This window comes from Natator depressus, chromosome 5 (genome assembly GCF_965152275.1).
Source record: "Natator depressus isolate rNatDep1 chromosome 5, rNatDep2.hap1, whole genome shotgun sequence".
Taxonomy (NCBI): Eukaryota; Metazoa; Chordata; order Testudines; family Cheloniidae; genus Natator; species Natator depressus.
This window is the reverse complement of record NC_134238.1, coordinates 8,797,203-8,808,209: the sequence shown is the minus strand read 5'-3', so window position 1 is coordinate 8,808,209 and position 11,007 is coordinate 8,797,203. Positions and strand designations below refer to the sequence as shown.

The 11,007-nt window shown below is 47.4% G+C and overlaps 2 non-coding genes across 2 annotated transcripts; both read left to right on the top strand.

Moving 5' to 3' along the window:
• The first annotated feature begins 7,713 nt into the window (after positions 1-7,713).
• TRNAL-UAA (transfer RNA leucine (anticodon UAA)) lies at positions 7,714-7,796 on the top strand. The gene has a single exon. It is a non-coding gene; the product is annotated as a tRNA-Leu (tRNA).
• Positions 7,797-10,692: 2,896 nt separating this feature from the next.
• TRNAL-UAA (transfer RNA leucine (anticodon UAA)) lies at positions 10,693-10,775 on the top strand. The gene has a single exon. It is a non-coding gene; the product is annotated as a tRNA-Leu (tRNA).
• The last annotated feature ends 232 nt before the right edge of the window (positions 10,776-11,007 follow it).

The following is an 11,007-nucleotide window of genomic DNA, read 5'->3' as shown; positions in this document are numbered from 1 at the left end:
TATGAACCCTTATTCCGCAGGAAAGGAATGTCTTTACTCATGTCTTTACTCATGGATATAAATTACCTTTGTCACGGGATTGATAAATGTATAAATCTTTCATAATATATTTTAATGTCCTACTAATCTTTGTTAAATATAAACACTTACAGCAAGAAATCTACTCTTTAAAACAATATGATCCTTTTACTTCTATGAAACTGGAATTTAAAAGATCTTTATGGTTCTATGTAGCCTTGGCAATAGTAAAGGCTTTTGTTTATTCCATTGTAAAAAAATATTCAAGCAGCAGGAGATCTCCTCGTCCCACATCGTACTATATCTAGAAATGAAGATGTTTCTCTGACTTTCCACTCATATATGTGTGCGAAACAATCCCAATGGAGAAACACTAGCAGATGAAGCTTCAGAAGAGTCTCCAGACATGAATTGTACTGGAGTGAAGGGTTATATCAAACTACAGGCCTGATTTTTTAGTCCTTACGGAACCCACTGCTTCAAGAATGTGACATATGCCTGTAACCCACTGATGAGTGTGTGTTACAGGTCTCCTTCTGTACTGATCTGCAGAGGATACAGGTCTGTTACAGCCCCAGCTAAAGAGTTTTATCTCAAGTTGTGGTGACTCATACTGTCAATGCTAGAGACCCCTAGTTCAGTTATCTGGGTTGCCAGATAAAATGGTGGTTGTTTCTAATCCACAGTACAGGCAGGGCTTAAACTCAGCTGGAACTGTCCAAGCCCTGGCACCTCCCATGGGGCTGAAGGCCCAAGTCCCAGCACCTCCTGCTGGGCTGAAGTCCCAAGCCCCAGTGCCTCCCACAGGGCTGGACCCCCAAGACCCCCTACCCCACAGCTGAATCCCAAACCTTGAATGGAGGGAGTACTGGGGGGCTCCGGGAAATACTGTACAAGAATTTAAGCGCTGATTAGAGGATATGATTCAATTTCTGGTCCGGCTTTCTCTCCACTCACATTGTAGAAGCAGCACTCTTATGACCGAAACTTGCAACCAGATGAACGTGGACAGATCTTTGCATTCCGCTCACACAGTGGGCCACTGAAGCTAGGGGGACTCCATATAAGTAGAGCTGTCAATCTGTGTGTGCATCTCATTACAAGATCATAGGCTTAGAAGTGTGGGGAAGGGGGCATCTCAGTTGCCTAGCATTGACTTCTCCATCTGCTCATTGAGCTTCAATGGGAGTTCAGTGGCTCAAAGGAATGTGGCTGTAATTCAGGTCTGGGAGTGATGGGATAAAGTATGTTTGTATATTCTCTGATGGATCTCGGACTGCACTTACTCCCATGCTCAGCAGAGAAACAATCCCCTCCAAATACTGTACAATACAAGAATAGGTAGCTCCATTCAATTGTTAAACTAAAACTCACTGAAATGGAGAAATACCAAGTTGAAAGTAAGGGAACAAATATTCTTCTCTGATGGCAGCAAAATCTCAATTTATTTTATTTGTGTTATACTCCACAGCTCAGCAGGTATAGTCAGTAAGAGTATAAGATGTCTTGGTTCATGAGAGCCTGAATAAAGACTTAGTCCCTGAGGCAAACTTTAGAAACTTGGGGTCTGATCCAAAGTGCCTTTAAACATAATGGGAAGAAGCCCCTTGATTTTTGGATTAGGTCCTTGAAAACTACTGTTAAACACTAAGAGTAAATTTTTCCAAGTCACCTATGTACTGTTGGCTTTCAATGAGATTTAGGCTTCTATGTGCAGCTGGGCAAAGTTTTTCTGCCAAAACTTTTTTCTTCTGGTGAACAAGGCAAATTTGGTGACACCGAAACATTTAGTGAATTTATGTTAGGTTCGCTGAACTCTTTTGGCAGTAGGGGTTGGGGGGAAACTAAAAGAAAATCTAAAAAAATTGAACAGTTTCATTTCAACTTTTTTTAAGCAAACGTTTCAATTTTTCAGTTTGAAATGACTTTTTGTTTCACAATTTCCTTTAATTTTTAATTATTACCAATGAACTGAAAATCCTGTTGCTTACACAGCACCACTTCTAACTCACTAAGGTCCAGATACACAAAGCTATTTAGACTCCTAACATCCATTGTTTTCTTGATATGGCCTCAGATCCAGATTTTTAAAGGTATACAGATACTTAAAGATGCAGATAGGGACCTGTACATCTCTAAGTGCTTCTCTTTGGAAAATGTTGCCATAAAATCCATATTTTGCTTCAGTGGAGGTTATGTACTCAGCACCTCTGAAAATCAGACTAATTATTCAGGTGTCTAAATATGATATAGGTGCCAAATTTTAGGTACCCAACTTTGAGGATGTTGTCATATATATAGCTGCCACCTTTAGCACCTCATCTTGTTATAGTTATGGTCATTCACCTACTTGACAGTACTTTTACTGCCAGTAGTGCAAAATTCTCCCAGAACCACACCACAATAGAAGGATAACTAGAACTAATTGTAATAAGCTTGACGTAGGATATCATTGCTAAAGGAGATTGCTTATAAGACTTTTCTAAACTAAAAGTTCTTGTGCGTTAGCTGAAATAGTAGTTGTTTGGCGGGGGGCTGACCATACCACTAGAATAATAGCTTTAATGGAGATACAGCAAAGATGAAATTGTACCCTAGTCCAATTCTGGAGTCAGAAGTCCACAAGTTTGAACACTGTGCAGTTTAGTTGATGACTAAACTGGCAGCCACAGATCTGTTGGTATGTCACCTCGTAGTGACATACCTGTTAACTTGTATCATTTTTTTAAGCAATACGCTGGATCAGAGCTGAACTTTTACCAGCTTGAACTTGCCTTGCCAGACAGGGAAAGATTGCAAGAAATTAGAATGAAGAGGTTTCCCAAAGTACACTCGTTCTTTCTCACCACAGATGGTTCCTCTCCAAATCTTGGTCAGCTGAAAACATTTATTTAGGAGAAGAATGGTGCTGTATTTTGAAGACTCCATTCTTAAAGCTCTGTGCTTTGCTTTGGAGGTGGCTTCAGTCCTTATGATTTTTGCTTCCCGGGGGAAGGAGCCTCTGAAGAAGAATTATTTTTAATTTATCTCCAATCAATGAAAGGCTAGACTGTGCTTAGGCTCTGCACATGCATGAGGGAGCCAGAAGCTGCCTTTTGCAACATTCCTGCAGCCTGAGTCCATGAGTAGAGGAGTAAAGTGTATTACTCACCTGTTTACTGCCTCCCAGAAGCATGCACTGAGAGAGTGGGTGGGGAGGGGCAGTGAATGGATGCACCCTTGGCTCCGCTCCCGTTACTCTCTGGCCAGATTAGCTCCCAGGAGTAAGGAGGAATGGGGAAGGAATTGTCTCTGAAGTACAATGCCTCCTCATGCTACTCCTGGAGTACCTCTTGCTCTGAGCTGTGCCTGAAGTCACACTATAGTTTAATAGTATCTGAGGGTCTGTTCCAATGCCCATTGACACCAGTGAGATCATTCCTATTGGTTTCAGTGGGTGTTAAGATCAGGGCCTGAGCCCTGGAGTTAATGGGAATTGTCATTTACGTTGATGGCAGCAGGATTGGGCTCTAAAATCCATTAAGTACCAACATTAAAAAAGAAGAAGAAAGGTCCATGAGACAACCTGACCAGCCTGGCCGATGTTTACTTACTCTGAATAAAAGCAGCAATCACAGAAATTGATGGAGAGCTTTATTAAAGGTGAGTCGGTTGCTTTCACTCACAGGTTTTGTTTGGTGGTATTAGGTTTGGGTACCTCGCAGGTCAGGTATTTCAGACCCAACCATCTCCAGACAATGCACTCCTCTATTGTAAAGCATTTCCTCTAGAAATCTGACATTGCTTAAAACATACTTTCCAGTTCTAAATCCAGTGGAGAAAAAAAATATGCTACTTCCATTTTAATGTCATTCCCTTTATTTTCTATTTCCAGGCTGAAGTAATTTTCCTCTTTGACCATGTGCTCCCAGGCAGCCTGTACAATTTCCCAAGGGTGAAAGCCTTCTCTTAGCGAACTGCAGTGAATATTACCACTGGCTCTTGAAAAATGCCAATAAGAGAACAAATAACATTTGTTCATAATAATGTTCACTGCAAACCATGACTGATTAGTGGTATATGGGACATCAACAGCGACAGTAATCAAGGTTATTTTAGCATTGATTTTGTACAGAGGTGAAGCCTCTTTGATGTATTACTCCATCAACACCTGCAGAGCCAAACTTTACACATGGAATTAATCCCAATTAATTAGGCTAGTTGTGGATAGTGCTGGGCTCTTTTATGTTGCAAAATAAATATTAATTCAGTGACATTTTTTCACCTTGTGCAACTTATGTGGTTAGGAAGGGGAGGTAAAAAAAATCTATTGACCAATGTACTGAAATAGTCTAGAAAATTTAGATAACTGAGAGGGCCTGAGAGGCTACTGTGGTTGCTTGAGATTGACTAAACCCTTTAAGTCCTACAGCAGAAATTCAAAAAGTTGGGGCCCAATTCTGTCATCTTTATTGTGAGACTACTTATGGAGCAAATACTGCACAACAGGAGTAAAATGGGCTAGAATTAGATCCTTTGTCTTCCCCAGCAGCCTGCTTAGGACTTTAGCTTGTGATTTTAGGCCCAGCCCTGAACAAGGATGGGGCGTATATTAAATAACCTCAGGAGTTTGATCTGAGAGTTGCCAAGATTTGAGCCTGGTCTACATTACGAAGTTGGGTTGACGTAAGCCACCTTGTGCGTGTTATTACACTTAAATTTATCTCCAGCTGACATAAGCTCTCCATTACAACAACACAGTAACACAGCTTCTCTCTGAGACACTGAGCCATGGTCAATGTATTGAGTTCAACTTAATGCAAATATAGACACCGCGTTACCTTCAACGACCTAACAATACTCCAGCAGTTGTCCCATAATGCCTGGTACTGATGGTTCTGGTCAAAATTGTGACCAAAATTGTGAACTTCACTGCCCAGGGGTCATGGATGCCACCCACCCCTTTAAAACCTGATTGTCCAGTGTGGTGAGTGCACCTAGCAGCTCTCCATTGCGGTGTGCAACTGCCCTGCTGACCACGCTGCCTGTACACTCCAGACCTGCTCCGGCTTGGAGTAGACAGGAGATATTGGATCTCCTGGGCACGTGGGGAGAAGAGGTTATGCAAGCAGTAGACCAGCTGTAGAAATGTGGACATCTATGCGCATATTGCATGGGGGATGCCAGAGCAGCGATACGACCAGAGACAGTGATAGGCATAAGCAGACTGAGCAATTGCTTAGGTCCCTGAGCAGCTCAGGGCCCTCTATTTGCTTTTTTATAAGAACATGCCTGCTTTAGTATTGGGTGCTTGTGTGTGGGAGGGAATATTCCTGCTTACGGCCCACAATGGGCTAGCACCAGCTCTGGATAAGACAGGGAACAGCAGCAGTACTGCGTAAAAGCAAGGGATTGCTGCAGGCATACCAGAAGCCCAGGGAGGCCAACAGCTGATCTGGTGCTGCGCCGCAGACCTGCCGCTTTTACAACTAGCTACATGCCATAAATGGTGGAGACACCACCACCTCTGTGGATACCTCTCAGGAACCCAAGTCACAGGTTTCTGGTGTGAACAATGAGGAGGGGGGAAGTGGATAAGTTCAGGAAGGATAGGTCCATGAATGGCTATTAGTCAGGATGGGCATGGATGCAAAACCATGTTTTTAAGTGCCTCTGTTTGCCAGAAGGTGACAGTAGATGACAGGAGATGGATCAGTTGATGATTACCTGTTCATTCCCTCTGAAGCACCTGGCATTGGGTACCGATGGAAGTCAGGATAGTGGGCTAGATGGACCATTGATGTGCCCAAGTATGGCCATTTGTATTGTCTTAAGTTGGAGGAGGATGGGGGACATGTGACCAGGATGTCCAGGTATACCATGAGTCAGGACCTCTTTGAGTCTCAACCTCAGTCAAGTCAATCCCTGTAGTGGAGAACGGGGAAGCCCACCGAAGGGAAATGAAACTCGGGTAAGTATATGAATTTCTTTTCAATTACAATGATGGGGCCCCTAACTTATGAGAACACAGATATAGACTTTTCATTGATTTACCCATGGTAGAAGAGCTAGAAAAGCAATCAAAACTTATAGCATTCTTATCTACTTTTCATTCCCATGTAATGTTAGGAAGAGGGGACCATACAGAGGAGTTGGTTTATGTCCACAGGGAAGTCCCATTAATCCTCCTGAAAGATCTCAATTATCCTTTCATGGAGGAACTCTTCAATCCCCTCCAGAAAGGTCCGAGGGATGGAAGTGTTATTTCTTTCTCCACAGAAGGATACTTGCAGCTGTCCTACCACACAGGAAGAAATAATACTGTGAACGGTGTTTTATAGGACAAAGGTTTAAATGGCAGAGCTAAACTACAGACTATCTGCACTCTCCACACACACCCTTCTAAGAACACCCACCGAAATCCCTGTGAAATTTGAACTCACAAAGAAAACTCACTAACACCAGAGCTAGGATGCCTTCTCTCCCTTTGAATGTCTAGCTACAGCAAGGCCAGATGCTGCACCACCACACACAGAGCCGGGCCAGGTGCAGTGAGCCCTTCGTGTTGGGGAGTTTCTCCTTTTGGTCCTCGCTCCCTGCAGAAGTGCAAGCTCTCTACCACAAGCCTCTGGCATTGCCTTACGCATCAGATGGTGGCAGCAATTCCTTCCAGCCAGGCTGTCTCCCAAATCACATGCCACTGGGGATGCTGTTCCCCGTCAAGAGAAGCCATGGAGGAAGGCTTAATAGTCGAGCTGTGAGAGACCAAAGGAGGCTCCATAGTCAGCCTCTGGAGGCTAACCTGTGGCCGTTGGGTCTGTGGGGTCCCAGGACTCCATCCTTCCAACCACTGGATCATAGGCAGTCCGCCAAGCCCAGAACGCTGCTATGAGCAGCAGAAGCAGGAGCACTCCCTCACAGGACCAGCAGCACTCGACATCTTTGCTTTGGATTTGGAGATTTTTCCCAAATTCTGACCAAGGGGGTCTAATTTCACCTCGCCTGGACTCCAAGGCACTGGCCGGGCACTCCAGAGCTAGCCAAGCACATGCAGAGAGACAGCTTCCTAATCAAGCATAGCATTGGTCCTGCTTTGAGCAGGGGGTTGGACTAGATGACCTCCTGAGGTCCCTTCCAACCCTGATATTCTATGATTCTATGATTAACTCCGTTGAGACACAGAGTGCTGGGTAGTTATCCAAAGCCAGAGCACCGTAGCACACCCAAGACATTTGTGGGTGTACTGGTTGGGCTGCTCTTGACTGCTAACCAGAATGGTTGAGCGGTTAAGGTGTTGGGCTCAAGCCCCAATGGGCATGAGTCTGAATCTCACTTCTGCTAGGCCCCTGCTACTGCTGCTACCCTTTGAACAACGGGTATAATAATTCAGGTTGCTGCTTTTCTTTAACAAAGCCCTCTAGCACCCAGCCGTGCTGTGCCCCTCCCAAAAATAATAAATACCTAAGGAAAGCACCTCACTGCTGAGGGACAACAGACACAAGCTACCATCCATACCCCAGTGAGCTTTGAACTCACAACCCCTGGTTTACAAGGCCAGTGTTCTAATCCCTGAACTATAAAGCCAGGCAACAAGCTTGTGTCCCTCTGCTCCCATGCCTACCCAAGTGTCCTGCCCTAGTCATGTGCTCAAGACAGCGGGCTCGTTGATGACATCCCAAGAAGTCATTCTTCTGCTGGGGAGGGTTTATGGCACTCACCAGAATGGCTGAGAGGTTAAGGTGTTGGACTTAAGTTCCAATGGATGTGTGTCTGCGTGGGTTTGATCCCCACTTCTGGTAAGATACTACCCCCCTACCTGGGAGCTCTAGGCAGATGGCTTTTATTCCTTTGCCATGGCACAGCCACTATAAGGGAAGCTCCCTCCAGCCACTCACCACTGTATGAGGCAAATAAGTCTGCAAACCTGCTCCTGCGAGGTTTCAACTCACAACCCCTGGTTTACCAAACCAAAAACTCAACATCAAGCAAACCACCATCACTCCTGGAAGAGCACATCTGGCCCTAGAAATTGCTGATTTTACTCCTCGGGGAATTCTGAGCCACTGTGCATGCACAGAATTTATGTCCCCTCCAGATATCTTTGATTCCCTGCAGAAAAAGGACTTTCTGACGGAGAAGCAAACGAAAGCCAGAAGAGCAGTCACACGACCCTCCCCAGAAGTATGTTTTGGGTGGCCAGGGCAGCTGACAGAGAGGTAAATCACTGTGGGGCAGGAAGTGGGACTGGGGAAGACCCAACTGGGGGCTGCTGCCCTGAGCCGGGCTCAGCTGCTAGTCCTGGCTGGGCTGGGGAGGCCAGGACTTCCTCTTCTCCTGCATGGTATCTGGGGCCTGGTCAGACCCACCCTCAAATTTCTCCCCCAGCTGTGGGAAGCTCTGCAAAATCTCCTCCCCCCACCCCGCTCCACCCTGCCCCGCCATGCTTCCTGAACCCATCGCTCCTCAGCTGCAGGAGGAGTGATCCCTGTTGGGGGTTGGCTGGTCCCCCATCCAGCCAACCCCCATACATCCAGACCCCCTCATTCCCAGACCCTCCCACCGATCCTCAATCCCCCACACTCAGAAGCCCCCTGATGAGCCCCACTCCCCTTGCACCTGGACCAACCCGATGAGCCACCTGCACCCGGATCCTGACCCAACCAAGCCCCAACCAGCTACACCTGGATCCCCAGCCCACTGAGTCCCACTCCCCCAGCATCTGGACCCCCCACTGAGCCCCTCACACCCAGACCCCCCTGCCTAGCTCTATCCCCCCTCACATCCAGAGCCCGCCTGCTGAGCCCCAAGCACATTCACCTGGTTCCCCCTTCAAAGTCCCGTTCCTGTTGCACCCAGAATGCCCTAGCAAGCCCCTGGACATCCAGCTCCCACCCCGCACACAGATCCCCCCTGAGCCGCCCGCACCCAGATTGCACCACACAGAACCCTCTCAACCCACACCTAGATCCCTCCACACTTGGATCCTGCCTTGCTGAGCCTGTGTCCCCATAACTGGTGCACCTGGCATGTAGGGGCAGGGCCCTGGGGTGTTTCTGGGTCAGGCCCGGTCCTTGCACTGCCAGGGCTAAATACAGCCTCATCGCTGAGTCCGTGTCTGGGGGTGGGGGGAGCTTCACAGTGATTTCCCACGTCTGTGCAACCGGTGGCCTGTGCTCCCTGATTGCATGGTGAAGCCTCCAAATTTATTTGACAAATAAAATTTGCAGAATTATGCAGAAATTTGAAATATAGTGTGCAAAAATTTTAATTTTTTGGCACAGAAGACAATCAGAAGTATGATTTTCCTAGGCCCCCTGCTTCAGGGCCCCCACCTTCTAAGACCACTGCCATAGAACAAGGCCGGGTGCTCCACTGCCACGCACCAGGCCGGTTGCGGAGATCCCTTCATTTTGGGAGCGTAGCGTGGCCGGAAGGGAGCTACCACGCACCCGGAGTGCACCTCATGTTCCTGGGGAAGCTGGCTCTAAAGCCTTTGTAGGAGACCTTGCTCTGGATCAGGGTTTTGTGCAGAGCAGCCATCTGGCTGCCCCCTATGGAAAGTGGACACTTGACCCAAGACTCTCTCCCTTTCCTCAACAGCTCTGCTCCAGGTGGCACTTCAGCGGGGTGGCAAAGGTGCCCTCAGCGCGTGGCAGAGGTGTACTCAGCACGGGGTGGAGGTTGGGCAAACCGGGTCCATTACACCCAATGGGATGACCTGGTGGCCACAGTTCTTTCCAGCCAGACTGTCCCCCATCACCAGAAGCAATGGCGGAAGGCTTAATATTTGAGTTGTGGGAGATCAAGTGAGGCTCCACAGTGAGCCTCTGAAAGCTAATTTGTCGCCTTGGAGATAGGGGGACTGGGACCCCATCCTCCCAACCCCTGGGTCATAGGCAGTCTCCCAAGCCCGGAATGCTGCTATGAGCAGCAGGAGCACTCCCTCACAGGACCAGTGGCACCCGATGTCTTTGCTTTGGATTTGGAGATTTTTCCCAAATTCTGACCGAGGGGGTCCAATTTCACCTCCCCTGCACTGCAAGCTGCTAGCAGCTAGCCAACCACACGCAGAGAGGCAGTTTCCTAATCAAGCATAGCATTCTGTGAACCCCTTTGAGACACAGGAGTGCTGGGTAGTTATCCAAAGCCAGAGTGCTGTAGCACGCCCAAGACGTTTGTGGGTGTAGTGGTTGGGCTGTTCTTGGCTGCTCACCAGAATGGCCGAGTGATTAAGGTGTTGGGCTCAAGCCACAATGGGCATGAGCCTGTGTGGGTCCGAATCTCACTTCTGCTAGGTCCCTTTTGCTGCTACTACCCTTTGAACATATATAATATGGTATAATAATTTAGGCTGCTGCTTCTCTTTAATAAAGCCCTCTGGCGCCCACCCCTGCTGCACCCCTCCCAAAAACTAATAAAAACCTAAGGAAAGGGGAGCACTCCACTGCTGGGGAACAACAGGCCCTGTCAGAAACTGCTGCACAGGCCCCAGTGAACTTTAAATTCACAATCCCTGGTTTACAAGACCAGTGCGCTAACCCCTGAGCTATGGAGCCAGGCCACAAGTTAGCTTCCCTCTGCTCCAATGCTGACCTAAGTGATACTGTGCCTGGCCTAGTCACGCGCTCAAGGCAGTGGGCTCGTTGACGACATCCCAAGAATTCATTCTTCTGCTGGGGAGGGCTTGTAGCATCCACCAGGACGGCCGAGAGGTTAAGGCGTTGGACTTAAATTCCAATGGACATTTGTCTGCATGGGTTTGATCCCCACTTCTGGTAAAATGCTGCTGTCCTACCTGGGAGTTCTAGACAGCTGGCTTTTATTCCTTTGCTATGGCAAAGTCATTATAAGGGAAGCTTCCTCCCACCATCCACCTCTGGACAAGACAAATGAGTCTGCAAACCTGCTCCTGCAAGGTTTGAACTCACGACCCTGGTTTACCAAATGAAAATCCCAACATCAAGCAAACCACCATTACCCCTGGAAGAGCACATCTCACCGAGGAAATTG